We start from the raw sequence: 18,638 nt of genomic DNA, 5'->3' as shown, positions 1-18,638 counted from the left end.
TGCCTGTGTCATTTAACAGCTGTTAGAGCTCGCTGCGTAGTTGCTTACACTGCCTGTGTCAATTAATTACTGTTAGAACTTTATACCATTGATTCTTACACTGCCTGTGTCCATTAATGCTTGTTAGAGCTTTCTACCATTATTGCTCACACTGGTTGTGTCCATTAATGCTTGCTAGAGCTTTTTATCATATTTTCTTACACTGCCTGTGTCCATTAATGCTAGTTAGATCTCTCTACATTATTGCTTACACTGCCTGTAAACATTAATGCTTGTTTGAGCGTTCTACCATAGGTGCTTCCACTGCCTGTGTCCATTAACACCTTTTAGAGCTCCTTACATAGTTGCTTACACTGCCTGTGTCCATTAACTCCTGTTAGAGCTCCTTACATAGTTGCTTACACTGCCTGTGTCAATTACTTCCTGTTAGAACTTTATACCATTGATTCGTACACTGCCTGTGTTCATTAATGCTTGTTAGAGCTTCCTACCACAGTTGCTTACACTGCCTGTGTCCATTAACACCTGTTAAAGCTCTCTACATTGTTGCTTACACTGTCTGTGTCCATTAATGCTTTTTAGACCTCTCTACATTGTTACCTACGCTGCCTGTATCCATTGACCATAGTTGCTTACAATGTCTGTGTCCATTAACACCTGTTAGAGCTCTCTACATAGTTGATTAAACTGCATGTGTCCAATAACACCTTTTAGAGCTCCCTCTCTCCCTATTTTTCCCCACTGTCTGTGTCTTTAATGCTTGTTCGAGCTACCTATCATAGGTGCTTACACTGCTGTGTCCATGAACACCTGGTAGAGCTCACTGCATAGTTGCTTACACTACCTATGGCAATTATTTCCTGTTAGAACCTCATACCATTGATTTTTAGACTACTTGTGTCCATTAATGCTTGATAGAGCTTTCTACCATAGCCGCTTATTTTGCCTGTGTCCATTAACCCTATTTAGAGCTCTTTACATAGTTGCTTACACTGCCTGTGTCCTTTATTGTTTGGTCGAGCATTCTACGATAGTTGCTTGCACTGCCTGTGTCAATTAAATCCTGTTAGAACTTTATACCAATGATTCGTAGACTGCCTGTGTTCCTTAATGCTTGTTAGAGCTTTCTACCATTATTGCTTACACTGCATGTGTCCATTTTATTTTTGTTGGAGCACTCTATATAGTTGCTTACACTAGTTGTGTTCATTAATGCTTGCTAGAGATTTTTATCATATTTGCTTACACTGTCTGTGTCCATTAATGCTAGATAGAGCTCTCTATATTTTTGCTTACACTGCCTGTATCATTAATGCTTTTTTGAGCTTTCTATCATAGTTGCTTCCACTGCCTGTGTCAATTAGTTTCTTTTAGAACTTTATACCATTGATTCGTACACTCCCTGTGTTCATTAATGCTTGTTAGAGATTTCTACATAGTTGCTTAGACTGCCTGTGTCCATTGATGCTTGTTAGAGCTTTCTACCATAGTTGCTTACACTGCCTGTGTCCATTAACACATTTTAGAGCTCTCTATATAGTTGCTTACACTGCCTGTGTTCATTAATACTTGTTAGAGATTTCTACCATAGTTTCTTACACTGCCTGTGTCCATTAACACATGTTTGAGCTCTGTACATAGTTGATTACACTTCTGTGTCCATTAATGCTTGTTAGAGCTTTCTATCACAGTTGCTTATACTGCCCGTGTTCATTAACACCTGTTGGAGCTCTCTACATAGTTGATTACCCTGCCTGTGTCCAGTTATGCTTGTTAGAGCTTTCTACCATAGTTGCTAACAGTGCCTGTGTCCATTAACACATGTTTGAGCTCTCTACATACTGATTACACTGCCTGTGTCCATTTATGCTTGTTAAAGATTTCTACCATAATTGTTTACACTGCCTGTGCACATTAATGCTTTTTAGAATTCTCTACATAGTTGCTTACACTGCTTGTGTCCAATAAAACCTGTTAGTGCTCTCTACATAGTTGGTTACACTGCCTGTGTCCGTTAATGCTGTTAGAGCTCTCTACATAGTTGCTTATACTGCCTGTGTCCTTTAATGGTTGTTCAAGCAATCTACCATAGTTGCTTACACTGCCTGTGTCCATTATCACCTGTTAGAGCTTGCTGCATAGTTGCTTACACTACCTGTGTCAATTAATTCCTGTTAGAACTTTATACCATTAATTCTTACACTGCCTGTGTCCATTAATGCTTGTTAGAGCTTTCTACCATTATTGCTTACACTGCCTGTGTCCATTAATGTTTGTTGGTGCTCTCTACATAGTTGCTTACACTGGTTGTGTTCACTAATGCTTGCTAGAGCTTTTTATCATATAAGCTTAAACTGCCTGTATCCATTAATGCTTTTCCGAGCATTCTATTATGGTTGCTTCCACTGCCTGTGTCCATTAACACCTTTTATATTTCTCTACATAGTTGCTTACACTGCCTGTGTCCATTAACAGCCGTTAGAACTTTATTCCATTTATTTTTACACTACCTGTTTCCATTAAGGCTTGTTAGAGCTTTCTTTAATCAAAAAGAGGACACAGTTCCTATGCCAGGGTGTGCAAAAAGTCACCCATACAGTGAAAGAATAGAAGAAAAAGAAAATCCTGGGTATAAAATACCCATAACTGTAAGAGGGAAAGTCAATCTACATCCTCTGTTGCCCTCACACTCCCCGAAGGGTGTCATGCTTCATCATCGGGCGTTTGCTCCTCGTAGGGTCGGTGCTGCAATTCCCTACGGGTCCCTCGAAGGGTCACTTTGTCAGAGATCTTTTTGAGGATTGCCGATGGTGCATGCGGGTGTGTGGGGAGTGGGTCAAAAGGAGGGTAATAAAGGTTTGTGCAAGTGTTATAGAGTAAAATTAATGCAAGGGTAAACATGCAGCAGTTGGATTCAAAAGTATACCCTTGGCAGTCAATACTGCTAAAAATTATTGACCCAAAAAGCCTACTTTGCCTAGGTGTCAATGATCAAGGCTAATATGTTTCGTACGTCCATCGCCCATAGGTTGTTAGCGCTTCATCAGGTTCATCATGTTAAAAAAGTGAGGTGCACGTGAAACAGTAAGTGTAAATATGACCCTCTTATCTTAATCAGGTCGGGGCAGAAACCTGTACACCCTCATTGTGGTTACAGCTGCTAACTGGAAGCAGCTCCTGAAAGGTACCACTGGATTCAAGCAAGCCGGGCTGAAGATGGTTGAAATGCCAGAAACCGGTCCTCTGAAGCTTGTTTCCGGTCCATGGAAGGCATGGCTTGGCAGTTCGGGCTGGACTGTTCCCATGAGGCACAGGGTCATACTGATTTGCATATGGCCATGTCTAAACTGGGATGGCAGAGTGGGCTAAAGAACGGTGATGGATTAAACCTAGATCTCTTGACTGGGTATGAGTGTTTGATTGGTTCAGATGCTCCGTCCATCACCACCCCCCTTTGTACCACCTGAATGGTACCAAGCAACACGTATAGTGATCCTACATAGTCAGAATAATGGACGCCCGCCAGTAGCCGGGAAATGTGTGCGGGGGCTGCCTCCTTGCAACCTACCCATGTCCAAGCATCTGCCAAAAGATAACGACCTATGGGCGAATGAAGCGTGAAACATGTTGGCCTTGATCATTGACACCTAGGCAAAGTAGGCCTTTTGGGTCAATAATTTTTAGCAGTATTGACTGCCAAGGGTATACTTTTGAATCTTATCGCTGCATGTTTACCCTTGCATTAATGTTACTCTATAACACTTGCACAAACTTGTATTGCCGTCCTATTGACCCACTCCCCACATATCCGCATGCACCATCCGGCAATCCTCAAAAAGATCTCCTACAAAGTGACCCTTCGGGGGACCCATAAAAAATTGCAGCACCGGCCCCACGAGGAGAAAACGCCCGGTTATGAAGCATGACACCCTTCTCTCTAACAGTTATGGGTCCATTATACCCAGGATTTTCTTTTTCGTCTATTCTTTCACTGTATGGGTGACTGTTTTCCCCCCTGATGCATGGGTGACTTTTTGCATCCTGGCATAGGATCTTTGTCCTCTTTTTGATTACATATTAATATAAGGAGAGGGGACACTGGACCTTAATTAGCTACTTGGTCCCCCCTCTATTTTGATAAATATGTTAGAGCTTTCTACCATAGTTGCCTACACTGCCTGTGTCCATTAACACATTTTAGAGCTCTCTACATAGTTGCTTGCCTTGCCTAAGTCCTTTAATGCTTGTTTGAGCTTTCTACCATAGTTGCTTACACTGCTTGTGTCCATTAACACCTTTTAGAGCTTGCTGCATAGTTGCTTACACTGCCTGTGTCCATTAACACATGTTAGAGCTCACTACATAGTTGTCTACACTGCCTGTGTCCATTCTTGCTTGTTAGAGCTCTCCGCATTGTTACCTACACTGCCTGTATACATTAATGCTTGTTCAAACTTTCTACCATAATTGCTTACACTACCTGTGTCCATTAACACATATTAGAGCTCGCTACATAGTTGCTTACACTACCTGTGTCAATTAGTTCCGTTAGACCTTCATACCATTGATTCGTACACTGCCTGTGTTCATTAATGCTTGTTATAGATTTCTACATAGTTGCTTAGACTGCGTGTGTTCACTGATGCTTGTTAGAGCTTTTTACCATAGTTGCTTACACTGCCTGTGTCCATTAACACCTTTTAGAGGGCTCTACAAAGTTGCTTACACTGCACGTGTCAATTAAGGCTTGTTAGAGATTTCAACCATAGTTGCTTAAACTGACTGTGTCCATTAACGCATGTTTGAGCTTTCTACATAGTTGATTACACTGCCTGTGTCCATTAATGCGTGTTAGAGCTTCCTACCAGAGTTGCTTACACTGCCTATGTCCATTAACACCTGTTAAAGCTCTCTACATAGTTGATTACAATGCCTTTATCTATTAATGCTTGTTCGAGATTTCTACCGTAGTTGCTTACACTGCCTGTGTCCATTAATGCTTTTTAGAGCTTTCTACCATAGTTGCTTTCACTGCCAGTGTTCAATAACACCTATTAGAGCTCTCTACATGTTTTATTATACTGCCTGTATCCATTAATGCTTTTTGGAGCTTTCTAACATAGTTGCTTACACTGCCTATGTCCATTAACACCTGTTAGAGCTCGCTACATAGTTGCTTACACTGCCTGTGTCCATTAACACTTGTTAGAACTCTCTACATAGTTGATTATACTGCCTGTGTTCATTAATGTTTGTTAGAGCTTTCTACCACAGTTGCTTACACTGCCCGTGTCCATTAGCACCTGTTAGAGCTCTTTACATAGTTCATTACACTGCCTGTGTCCATTGATGCTTGTTAGAGCTGTCTACCACAGTTGCTTACACTGCTTGTGTCCATTGACACTTTTTGGGACACCCCCGCGCCGCACGGCCACCAGCTGCTGCGTGTGCCCCATTGCCTGCCCTCTGCCTCGCTGCCTGCCTCGTTGCTGGCTGCCGGCTGACTCCGCTGTTGTTGTTTTTGCCTTGTTTTGACTCTCATTTGTGCCTGTTTTCTATTTCTGTGCCCGTGTTAGCGTCTTAGTCTCCTTTTGCATTGTTATTGTTTTTGTTGTCATATCAGCGTTTTCCTTCCTGTTTGCCCGCCTACCTCGCCGCCCTCCGTCTTCCCTCCCCGCTCCCCGCTTCCCGCCACCACCGCAGACCCCGCCCCTTTTTTCCTTCTGTTCCCTCCCCGCTCCCGCCTCCCAGCTGCCCCGCCCACCTGCGCACTTCGCCTTATATGGCGACCGTGCGAACGCGCAGCGGTCACGCGCAGAGGGCGCGCCGATTGTGCGCCGAAGGCGCGCCAAAGGTAAGCCCGTCTGCGCCCGTCCGCGACCGGATCGCGACCAGCGCCAGGACCCCTGGCCCACGAAGACCTCGACCTACCCGCCTGACGTACTCCGCCGCCACCCTCATCGCACTCAACACCGGCCGACTCCCAGAATGCCATCAAGCCACACCACGACGCACCCACGGACCCTTCAGCTGCCACGCCTGCAAATTCACCTGCATCCGGACCTGCCTCGCACCAGCACCCGCCAAGTCGAACACCACCAGCACCCACCTCAAGTGCATCCTGCTCAACACCCGCTCCGTTCACAGACACGCCATCGAACTCTGGAACCTCCTAGACGCCACAGCCCCAGACGTTGCCTTCCTCACAGAGACCTGGATGAACGCCTCTTCAGCTCCCGACATCGCCATCGCTATCCCAGAGGGCTACAAGATCGTCCGGAGGGACCGCAACGCCAACCAGATGGGAGGAGGCATCGCCATCATCCACAGGAACACCATCCGTCTCACGACCAGCACCGACAACACCCTGACCACCGCCGAACACCTGCATTTTAAGATCCACACCGACCCGAACACCACCCTCAGAGGCACCCTGATCTACCGACCCCTGGGACCACGCACACAATTCAGCGAGGACATCGCCGACTTCGTCAGCCCGCATGCCCTCCCCTCCGCCGACTACATCCTCCTGGGGGACCTCAACTTCCACCTGGAGAACAACAACGACCGCAACACCAGCACCCTGCTCGACAACCTCGCCAATCTTGGACTCAAGCAGCTGGTGTCCACCCCCACCCACCTCGCCGGACACACACTCGACGCAGTCTTCTCTTCCAGCACAGACATCGACTTCAGCCACGCCACAGAGCTTCAATGGACGGACCACAGCTGCGTCCACTTCACCTTCAAGAGAACGACGACCCACCCCCACCAGCAACAGGCCGCCCGCAGAAGCTGGAACAAGATCACAGCAGACCAGCTCGCCACCTCCCTGAGCCAGCACCCTCCTGACAGCTCAGCGAACCCCAGCCAGGCCGCCGACAACCTCACAAAGTGGATCAGCAACTGCGCGGACGAACTCGCCCCGCTGAGGACCCCGCCCAGCAGACCCGGCAGCAAGAAAGCCCCGTGGTTCACCGACGAACTCAAGAGCTCCAAGAAGAACTGTCGATCCCTCGAGAAAGTCTGGAGAAGGGAACCTACACCGGACAACCGGACCACCTTCAAGCTGGCCACCCGGAAGCACCACCAGCTGATCCGCGCCGCCAAGAAAACTGCATTCAAGGACCGGCTGGACAACAACGCACACAACTGCAAGGAACTCTTCAACATCGTGAAAGAGCTATCCAACCCCAGCGCAGGAAACAACGACATCACCCCATCGCAAGACCTCTGCAACTCCCTCGCTTCATACTTCCACAACAAGATCGCGGACATACACAACAGCTTCAACAACCAACCAACACACACCAAGACCGAACAACCACCCCCCACCACCACCCTCCACGCCTGGACCCCGATCAGCACCGAAGACACCATCCGCACGATGAACTCCATCCACTCCGGATCACAGACCGACCCCTGCCCTCACCACGTCTTCAACAAGGCTGACACTGTCATCGCACCCCACCTGCGAGACATCATCAACACATCCTTCGACACCGCCACCTTCCCTGAGAGCTGGAAGCACGCTGAACTCAGCGCTCTACTCAAGAAACCCACAGCGGACCCCACCGAACTCAAGAATTACCGCCCCATCTCGCTCCTCCCGTTTCCAGCCAAAGTCATCGAGAAGACCGTCAACAAGCAGATGGCCGCCTTCCTCGAGTCGAATGGATCCCTCGACCCCTCACAGTCCGGCTTCCGAGCCAATCACAGCACCGAGACCGCCCTCATCGCCGCCACCGATGACATCTGAGCCCTGATGGACAACGGAGAAACAGCGGCCCTCATCCTCCTAGACCTCTCCGCGGCATTCGACACTGTCTGCCACCGCACCCTAGTACAGCGCCTCAGCAACGTCGGAATCCAGGACAAGGCGCTGGAATGGGTCATCTCCTTCCTCGACGGAAGAACACAGAGAGTCCGCCTACCACCGTACAAGTCAGAAGCCACCGAAGTCATCTGCGGCATCCCTCAAGGATCCTCTCTGAGCCCCACCCTCTTCAACGTCTACATGAGCCCCCTCGCGGCCATCGCACGCCAACACAACCTCAACATAATCTCCTACGCCGACGACACCCAGCTGATCCTCTCCCTGACCAACGACCCCGTCACCGCCAGAGCCAACCTGCACGAAGGGATGAAAGAGGTAGCCGAGTGGATGATGACCAGCCGCCTGAAACTGAACTCGGACAAGACTTAGGTCCTCATCCTGGGCCCCTCACCCTCCGCCTGGGACGACTCCTGGTGGCCCCCCGCCCTGGGCACCGCACCCAAACCAACAGACCATGCACGCAACCTGGGCTTCATCCTGGACTCCTCCCTCTCCATGACCAGGCAAGTCAACAACGTTTCCTCGGCGTGCTTCAACATCCTACGCATCCTACGGAAGATCTTCTGGTAGACCCCCACCGAGACCAGGAAGACCGTCACCCAAGCCCTCGTCACTAGCCGACTGGACTACGGCAACGCCCTCTACGCCGGTACCACCGCCAAGCTCCAGAAGAGACTCCAGCGGATCCAGAACGCCTCAGCCAGACTCATCCTCGACATCCCACGAACCAGCCACATCTCCGGACACCTGAGAGACCTTCACTGGCTCCCCGTCAACAAAAGAATCACCTTCCGCCTCCTCACCCACGCACACAAAGCCCTACACGACCAAGGCCCGAGCTACCTCAACAGCCGAATCAACTTCTACGCTCCCAAACGCCACCTCCGATCAGCCAACCACGCCCTCGCCGCCGTCCCCCGCATCCGAAGAGCGACTACAGGAGGAAGGTCCTTCTCCTACCTGGCCGCCAAGACCTGGAACTCCCTCCCGACCGACCTGCGCCTGACCCAAGACCACCTCTCCTTCAGGAAGAAGCTGAAGACCTGGCTGTTCGAGCAGTAGCGGCACCCCCCCCACCCCCAGCGCCTTGAGACCCTACGGGTATGTAGTGCGCTTTATAAATGTCATTGATTGACTTTTTAGAGCTCCCTCACTACATAGTTGCTTACACTGTCCATGTTTTTAATGCTTGTTCAAGCTTTTTACCATAGTTGCTTACACAGCCTGTGTCCATTAACACCTATTAGAGCTCGCTACATAGTTTCTTACACTGCCTGCGTCAATTAATATCTGTTAGAACTTTATATACCATTGATTCTTACACTACCTATGTCCATTACCTCCTCGTTAGTCTTCCTCGCCACATGACTTACATAGTGAGCTTCAGCTCCACACCAGAACCCTCCAAAGCAAAAAGATAGCCTCCCATGCCTCCCATCCCTTCCCAAGATGGCTGACCCATTACCACCTGACCTCTATAAGAGGCGGGCCGGCCCAACCATCAGCCTGTTTTTTTTGTTCTGCGCGTCATTTCCCTCCAGATGCGTCTTCAGGTAAGTGGTGCCTGCGCTAGCTGGTGCCTGGGTCTCGGGTTGGAGGTCCTGCTCTAGCGGACTCTGGGACCTGGGATTCCCCCCCCCTTTGTTTCCCCTGGTGTCTATGTTGTGCCGGTTGGGCTCTGCTCTAGCGGGCCTTGGTTTTCCTGGGGGAAGGGGGGGTGGCCGGGGTACTGTTTGGGAGTGGCTGGCGCTGCCGTGCCTCTTCTTTTTCTCTCCCTTTGCCCCGTGCCCGGTTGCCTTAACCCGCCTGCCTTTCATGGCGCTGCGGCGGGTGGCGGCTTTGCTTTTCCCTCGTGGCGCTACGCCTGCCTTCGGCTGCTTGCGTGCTGGCTGGGGGGCATTTTGGCACCCGCTCTTGTGTGTGCATGCTCGCCGCCCGCCTTCCCTTTGGTCTTCGGCGGGCGGTGGTTGTCAGCTAGCGCCCCCTGTCCTTGGACGCTGCGGCTGGCGCCCTTGTGGCATGTGGGGTTCCCTTCATGGGATCTGTTCAATCCTCCCTGACACTGTTTTTGGCGGAGGGGGGGGGGGTCCGGTGGGCCAGCCTGCAGTCCCCGGTCGCGCCCCCGTTTTTTTCCTGCTACCTGCGCTGTCCCGCGTTGGTGTTCCGGGCTCCTAGGCTCCCAGTGGGCTTACCTGTTTGGCGGATACCCTGGCCTGGTACGATGCCTTCTCCCGGAGGCTCTCTTGGGGACGTGGTGCCTTGGGGGCCGCCTTTCTGGCCCGGTGTTGGCAGGCTGCTCATTCGGCTTCATCACGGCCGTTTCGCTCCCTATCTCCAGTTGGTGTCTTGCTCTCGCGCATGCGCTCTGTGCAGCGGGTCGGTTTCCCTGGTCTTTTTTGACTTGCTCAGTGCCTGTGTTAGTGTTCTGTTGGGGCCTCTCGCTTCTACTGCATTCGCTTTTCCCAGAGCCTGGATGGCTGAGTCGGTAGGGCATCTTTCGTTTACTCTGAGGGCCCTGGGTTCGGGTCCCCGTTCAGGCGGCTTAGTTGAATATGTGGTTTATCACTTGCATACTCTTTATTTTCTTTCGTATATTTTTTGTCATTTGTGCGTTCATCTGCAATCGATGTCTCCGTCTCCGTGTTGTGGGCCATCCATTGGCGATTGTGTTGGCTGTAGGGCGGCTCTTGTTGTACGCTGTGTCTGGTGTGGACTTGCGTTTCTGGGATTTCCGGGATAACCGGTATATGCCACTTGGGCCGTGCTGTTGGCCCGCATACGAACTGTGTGCGTCCCCTTTTCTGGCTTGTCGGACCTGCCCTTTGGGCGCTGCCTTTTGCCCTTGTATGCCTGTCTGGCCCTGTGCTTGTCTATGGTTCGGATTCAGTTTTTTGTCTTCGGTTCGTGTCCCTCTTGCATTGATATTCTGGCTTCGTCTTCTGAGCCATGTGTTTCGCCGCCTGTATTCGTGCTGCATGGGCCCTTCAATGTTATGGTCGCTGGGTGGCTGGTTCCATTCCCGGCTCCTACGCTCGTTTTTCCGTGGCAGTGCCTCGCTCTTGGTTGGGGCTTTGGCTCTGCTAGTGGTTTGTCTTTGAGGGCGCCTGCTCTTACGGCCCAGAGTTCATGTCCTGCCTGTGCTGGGGCCGTGTCCTCGGGTGGTTCTTTGTCATTTACGCATGTTGGATGTCGCTGGGTGGCTGGTTTTGCTGCGTTCCATGTCTCTGTGCTCTGTCCTGCCCTCGGGTGTCGGGGTCAGTTCCTGACGTTTGGGGTCTTTGGGATCCTCTTCTGGTCTGTTTTCAGTCGTTCGGCCTCGTGGTCACGGGCTCTGCTCCTGCGGGTTCTCTCTGCCTTTCTTCCTTCTGAGGTCAATGTAGTGTGCCCCTTTGGGTTTGGTTGCTCTGTTCGTCTGTTTTTCGGAGCTTTGCTAATGCACAGGCCTGGGTTCGGGTCCCGCTTGTGCTGTGTCCATGTCCCCCGGTGTTTGATTTTCGGACGGTGGCTTCACCTGCTCCTTTGCCTGGCTCCCCTTACGCCCTTTTCCTCCTGTGTGGTTCGCATACTCGGCGGGTGCTCTTAGGGCGTGTTCGCTTCAGGCTGCCTCCTGGAGGCTCTGGGGTTGCCAGTTTGCCTGTGGTTGGCGCACGTGTTCGTTGTGCGTTCCGTGTTTCCTCAGTGCTCGCTTCAGCGGCATGTTTCCTGTTATTGGAACTATGCTATGAGGATTTGCATGATCCCTGCGCTGTGATGACACGCATATTCGTGTGGCGTTCCATGTTTGGCGTCTCCCTTTGGGTTGCTCTCTCTGCCTTTTCGCAGGGTTCCTTGGTTTGGCTTGGGTCCGTGGTGCTTTGGCTCGGTAGTATGTCTCGTGCCTTGTGTGATTCTCGCCGGTCTCTGGCCGGGGTTCTGTCCCTGCCGTTGTTCTTAGTGTGTCCTTGTGTGGTGAATTTATGGGTTGCTTGTTTTTCGGCGCCTTTGGCGTTGGGTTGTGGGGCCTCTGCTTCGTGATTTGCTGTAGTACCTTCCGGGCTTTGGGCCTGTGGTCCTTTTGTCCTGTGGACTCCTGTCCTCGCTGTTTTTGTGTGGGGTCGGTCCTGGTTGGTTCCTTGTTTTCGGTCCTCTGGGATTTTCCGGGGGCTGTGGGCTACGGCTTGTCTGTTGTGGGCTTCCTGCTGTTAGGGTCTGTCCGTCCGTCTCTGGGCTGCGTCAGTGTTTTCTTGCTGACTGTTTCTGCTCCTGGTGGGCTCTTCTTGTATTGTCGGGGTCCGTGGCTTTGCCACTCCCCCCTGTCTCGGCGGGCGGCTCTTGCACCCTTTTCCTGTCAGCTTCCTGCTATCACTGTGCTTTTCCTTGCTCCCTGGGGGTCGGGTCTTTGTTGCGATCCTTCTCTTCCGGGCCTACGCTGCCCTTGAGGCTTTGGCCCTTTGGTGGCTCTGCTTCCTTTGGGTGGTTCCTGCCTGGTCGGTCATGGAATTTTTCGCCTGCTTCTGGTGGGGCGTGCGTTCTTCCTTTTTTGCCTTCCCGCTCTGTCTCCTGTGTGTGCTAGGGTTCCTCCTGCCTGTGTGTTGGTGGTGCCTTCCTCTGGCCATGCTTGGGTTCCCGGTCTGTGCTGGGTCGGTGGTTTCCCTGTGGTCATTTTTCCCGTCTCGCTTCTATTTTGCTGTTCCTTGGCTTCTCTGGGGTTTTCCCCTGCCTTACTGGGGCTTGTTGGTCCCTGTGGTGCGTTTGTCCCCTGGCTCATGCCCCGGGGTGTGTGCGGGGTTCGCCTCTTTTGTTTCTTTGGCGCATTGGTGCTGTCCTTTTTGGCTGCGGCTTTTCTGGCCCTGGGTGCTCATGTTCTCATCGCCTCTCCTCCGGTGGTTTGTGGGTCGGGCCTCTCTTTGTGCCTGGTTCAGGAGTCTCCTGGGTCTGTCTGGCCCTGTCTGCTTCCTTTGGTTCTCCGTTTTTTTTGGCTCTTCGGCCTTCTCGTTTGGGCTCCCGGCTTTGCGCTTCCTGAGGTCCGTTTGCCTGCTGGCTGTTTTTGTTTCCAGCAGTGCTTTGGGATTCCCTGGCGGGGTCCTGCGCTTCCGGTGTGGATGTGTCCTCGTTTCTTTACCCTTGTTTTGGGGTCCTGGGTCCTGTTGGCTCTGGTGGCTCCCTGGGTATTTTGTCATGGCTCGGGCTCGTCTTCGCCCTGCCCTTCTGTCCTTCACGCCATTTGGTGTGTTGCTGCCGCGCTCCTGTGCCCGTCCGTTCTTCTTTTTCTCGCTGGGCTGGGGCTGGCTGTTTGTTTGCCCGCCTGGGTGCTCTCTTCGGCGGCTCGCTCCCTTCTTGTGTTTCTTCCTGGGCCGGTTGCTTGGTCCCTGTGCGGGGTGTTCCCGTGCCTGGCCGATTGGCTTCTTTCTGCCTCTTCTTCTCCCTTCTGGCCATGGGCGTGCCTGTGGGTTTTTTCAGTTTTTTCGCCTTTGCCTGGTTGGTTCTCCTCCGGGTCCCCTCGGTGTCGTTTTTGGCTCCTTTCCTGGGTGCCTGCCTGGGTTCTCTCATTGGAGTCGCGGTCACTTCCGGGGGTCCTTTGTTTGACAGGGGTTTGTCCCCCTTCTGTCTCTTTTCGGCTCCCTTTTCCATTCTTCCGGCTCTTGCCTGTCTGTTGGATGGCTCTGATGCCGCTTCCCAGTTTTTCTGGTCGCCCTTGCGGGGTTGCTGTTTTGGGAGGCCTGGTTGTCTCTTTCCACTGGTGATTTTTTTGTTGTTAGGTCGCTGTGGTGGGGATGTCCTCTGTTCTTCGGTTCCTCTCTTTGGCCTTTTGCTCCCCTCTCACTTTGTGCTGCCTGTTGGGCTGCCCTGGTGTGTTGGTCGGGCCTGCTCGTTTCTGTTCTGGCCCTGGTTGCTGTTGCTTTTTTGGTTCTGTGCGGTCCGGTCCCGTGCCTTTCTCTGCCTTCCTTCGGTTGGGGCGGTTTTCCTGGCGCCTCTTGGTGTCTCTGGGGTCCGGTTTGTTTTTCGGCCTTCCCGGTGTCTTCGGTCCCGGGTTGGTTCTCCTACTCGTGGTTGCCTCTTCCCTGGCTGGTCCTTCTGCTCGTACTGGTCTGTTGGGTTTGCCCTCTTTCGTGGTCATCCCCTTCTGGTCTGTTGATTCTTGTGTGTTCCATGTAGCCGCTTGGCTTTGGTATGTGCTCACTATGTAAGTCATGTGGCGAGGAAGACTAACGAGCTAAATGCTTGTTAGAGCTTTCTAAAGTAGTTGCTTACACTACCTGTGTCCATTAACAACTGTTGAAGCTCGATACATAGTTGCTTACACTGCCTGTGTCCATTAACACCTGTTAGATCTCGCTACATAGTTGCTTACACTGCCTGTGTCCATTAACACCTGTTAGAGTTCGCTACATAGTTGCTTACACTGCGTGTGTCAATTAATTATTGTTAGACGTTTATACTATTGATTCTTACACTGCCTGTGTGACTTATTGCTTGTTAGAGATTTCTACCACAGTTGCTTGCACTTCCTGTGTCCATTGACACCTGTTAAAGGTCTTTACATAGTTGCTTACACTGCCTGTGTCCATTAACACTTCTTAGAGCTCTCTAAATAGATGATTACACTGCCTGTGTCCATTAATGCTTGTTAGAGCTTTCTACCACAGTTGCTTACACTGCCTGTGTCCATTAACACCTGTTAGAGCTCGCTACATAGTTGCTTGCACTGCCTGTGTCCATTAACACTTGTTAGAGCTCTCTACATAGTTGTTTACACTGCCTGTGTCCATTAAGCTTGTTAGAGCTTTCTACCACAGTTGCTTACACTGCCTGTGTCCATTAGCAACTTTTAGTGCTCTCTACATAGTTGATTACACTGCCTGTATCCATTAATGCTTGTTCAAGCTTGCTATCATATTTGCTTACACTGCCTGTGTCCATTAATGCTTGTGAGAACTTTCTACCATAGTTGCTTATACTGACTGTGTCCATTAATGCTTTTTAGAGCTCTCTACATTGTTACCTACACTGCCTGTATCCAATAATGCTTGTTCAATCTTCCTACCATAGTTGCTTACACTGCATGAATCATTAACACCTGTTAGAGCTCGCTACATATTTTCTTTCACTGCCTGTGTAGATTAATGCTTGTTAAAGCTTTCTACCACAGTTGCTTACACTGCCTGTGTCCATTTACGCTTGTTAGAGCTTTCTGCCATAGTTGCTTTCACTGCCTGTTTCTATTAATGCTTGTTAGAGCTCTCTACCTAGTTGCTTACACTGCCTGTGTCCATTTATACTTGTTAGAGCATTCTACCATAGTTGCTTACACTGCCAAGGTCCATTAATGCTTGTTAGAGCTCTCTAAATAGTTGCTTACACTGCTGTGTCCATTAACACTCGTTTATGCTCTCTACATAGTTGCTGTTAGAGCTCACCGCATAGTTGCATACACTGCCTGTGTCAATTCCTGTTAGAACTTTATACCATTGATTATTACACTACCTGTGTCCATTAATGCTTGTTAGAGCTTTCTACCATAGTTGCTTACACTGCCTGCACCCAATAACAACTTTTAGAGCTCTCTACATAGTTGTTTAAACTGCCTGTTTCTATTAATGCTTGTTCGAGCTTTCTACCATAGTTGTTTACACTGCCTGTATGCATTAATGCTTGTTAGAGATTTCTATTACAGATGCTTACACAGCCTGCATCCATGAATACATCTTAGAGCTCTCTACATAGTTGATTACACTGTTTGTGTCCATTAATGCTTGTTAGAGTTCTCTACATAGTTGCTTACACTTCCTGTATCGAATAATGCTTGTTTGAGCATTCTACCATAGGTGCTTACACTGCCTGTGTCCATTTATGCTTGTTAGAGCTTTCTACCATAGTTTCTTACACTGTCTGTTTCCATTAATAATTGATAGAGCTCTCTACATAGATGATTACACTGCCTGAATCCATTAATGCTTGTTCGAGCTTTCTACCATTGTTGCTCACACTGCCTGTGTCCTTTAATGCTTGTTCGAGCTTTCTACCATAATTGCTTACACTGTCTGTGTCCTTTAACACCATCATAGAGCTTGCTGCATAGTTTCCTACACTGCCTCTGTCAATTAATTCCTGTTATATCTTTATACCATTGATTCTTACACTACCTGTGTCCATGAATGCTTGTTAGAGCTTTTTACAATAGTTGCCTACACTGCTTGTGTCCATTAACACCTTTTAGAGCTCTCTACATAGTTGCTTACACTGCTTGTGACCTTTAATGCTTATTTACGCTTTCTACCATAGTTACTTACACTGCCTGTGTCAATTATCACATGTTAGAGCTCGTTGCATAGTTGCTTACACTGCCTGTGTTAATTAATTCCTGTTAGAACTTTATACCATTGATTATTACACTGCCTGTATCCAATAATGCTTGTTCAATCTTCCTACCATAGTTGCTTACACTGCATGAATCATTAACACCTGTTAGAGCTCGCTACATATTTTCTTTCACTGCCTGTGTAGATTAATGCTTGTTAAAGCTTTCTACCACAGTTGCTTACACTGCCTGTGTCCATTTACGCTTGTTAGAGCTTTCTGCCATAGTTGCTTTCACTGCCTGTTTCTATTAATGCTTGTTAGAGCTCTCTACCTAGTTGCTTACACTGCCTGTGTCCATTTATACTTGTTAGAGCATTCTACCATGGTTGCTTACACTGCCAAGGTCCATTAATGCTTGTTAGAGCTCTCTAAATAGTTGCTTACACTGCTGTGTCCATTAACACTCGTTTATGCTCTCTACATAGTTGCTGTTAGAGCTCACCGCATAGTTGCATACACTGCCTGTGTCAATTCCTGTTAGAACTTTATACCATTGATTATTACACTACCTGTGTCCATTAATGCTTGTTAGAGCTTTCTACCATAGTTGCTTACACTGCCTGCACCCAATAACAACTTTTAGAGCTCTCTACATAGTTGTTTACACTGCCTGTTTCTATTAATGCTTGTTCGAGCTTTCTACCAGATTTGCTTACACTGCCTGTGTCCATTAATGCTTGATAGAGATATCTACCATAGTTGCTTACACTCCCTGTGTCCATTAACACCTATTAGAGCTCTCTACATAGTTGAATACACTGTCTTTATCCATTATTGCTTTTTCAAGCTTTCTACCATAGTTGCTTACACTACCTGTGTCCATTAAGACCTGTTAGAGCTTGCTTCATAGTTGCTTACACTGCCTGTGTCCATTAACACCTGTTAGAGCTCTCGACATAGTTGTTTCCATTGCCTGTGTCCATTAATGCTTGTTGGAGCCTTCTACCACAGTTGCTTACTTTGCTTGCATCCATTAACACATCTTAGAGCTCTCTACATAGTTGAATACACTGCTTGTGGCCATTAATGCTTGTTAGAGTTCTCTACATAGTTGCTTACACTTCCTGTATCCAATAATGCTAGTTTGAGAATTCTACCATAGGTGCTTACACTGCCTGTGTCCATTAATGCTTATTAGAGCTTTCTACCATAGTTGCTTACACTGCATGTGTCCATTAACACCTATTAGAGCTCTCTACATAGTTGAATACACTGTCTTTATCCATTAATGCTTTTTCAAGCGTTCTACCATAGTTGCTTACACTACCCGTGTCCATTAAGACCTGTTAGAGCTTGCTACATAGTTGCTTACACTGTCTGTGTCCATTGACACCTGTTAGAGCTCTCCACATAGTTGTTTCCATTGCCTGTGTCCATTAATGCTTGTTGGAGCCTTCTACCACAGTTGCTTACTTTGCCTGCATCCATTAACACATCTTAGAGCTCTCTACATAGTTGATTACACAGCTTGTAGCCTTTAATTCTTGTTAGAGTTCTCTACATAGTTGCTTACACTTCCTGTATCCAATAATGCTTGCTTGAGCATTCTACCATAGGTGCTTACACTGCCTGTGTCCATTTATGCTTGTTAGAACTTTCTACCATAGTTGCTTACACTGTCTGTTCCATTAACACCTGTTAGAGCTCGCTGCATAGTTGCATACACTGCCTGTATCAATTAGTTCCTGTTAGAACTTTATATCATTGATTATTACACTAACTGTGTCCATTAATGCTTGTTAGAGTTTTATACCATTGTTGCTTACACTGCCTGCGCCCATTAACAACTTTTAGAGCTCTGTACATAGTTGCTTACACTGCCTGTTTCTATTAATGCTTGTTCGAACTTTCTAACATAGTTACTTACACTGCCTGTGTCCATTAATGAATATTAGAGCTTTCTACCATAGTTGCTTACACTGCCTGTGTCCATTAACACACATTAGAGCTATCTACATAGTTGAATACACTGTCTTTATCCATTAATGCTTTTTCAAGCTTTCTACCATAGTTGCTTACACTACCTGTGTCCATTAAGACCTGTTAGAGCTTGCTACATAGTTGCTTACACTGCCTGTGTCCATTAATAATTGATAGAGCTCTCTACATAGTTGATTACACTGCCTGAATCCATTAATGCTTCTTCGAGCTTTCTACCATTGTTGCTCACACTGCCTGTGTCCTTCAATGCTTGTTCGAGCTTTCTACCATAGTTGCTTACACTGTCTGTGTCCTTTAACACCATCTTAGAGCTTGCTGCATAGTTTCCTACACTGCCTCTGTCAATTAATTCCTGTTATAACTTCATACCATTGATTCTTACACTACCTGTGTCCATTAATGTGCTTGTTAGAGCTTTTTACAATAGTTGCTTACACTGCCTGTGCCCATTAACACCTTTTAGAGCTCTCTGCATAGTTGCTTACACTGCTTGTGACCTTTAATGCTTATTTAAGCTTTC

At 48.7% G+C, this 18,638-nt stretch overlaps 1 protein-coding gene and 1 non-coding gene across 2 annotated transcripts in view; both read left to right on the top strand.

Annotated features, from left to right (window-relative positions):
• The window catches only part of LOC147725088 (uncharacterized), a 456,944-nt gene that overhangs the window by 255,646 nt on the left and 182,660 nt on the right, over positions 1-18,638 (top strand). The gene's annotated exons all lie outside the window — the stretch shown is intronic.
• On the top strand, positions 11,516-11,622 carry LOC147725089 (U6 spliceosomal RNA). Its single transcript, XR_015295419.1, has one exon. It is a non-coding gene; the product is annotated as a U6 spliceosomal RNA (small nuclear RNA).

Source organism: Lissotriton vulgaris, chromosome 4_1, assembly GCF_964263255.1.
Source record: "Lissotriton vulgaris chromosome 4_1, aLisVul1.2, whole genome shotgun sequence".
In the NCBI taxonomy this organism is placed as follows: Eukaryota; Metazoa; Chordata; class Amphibia; order Caudata; family Salamandridae; genus Lissotriton; species Lissotriton vulgaris.
Note: the sequence above shows the minus strand (reverse complement) of the source record. Positions and strands in the feature narration are given on the sequence as shown.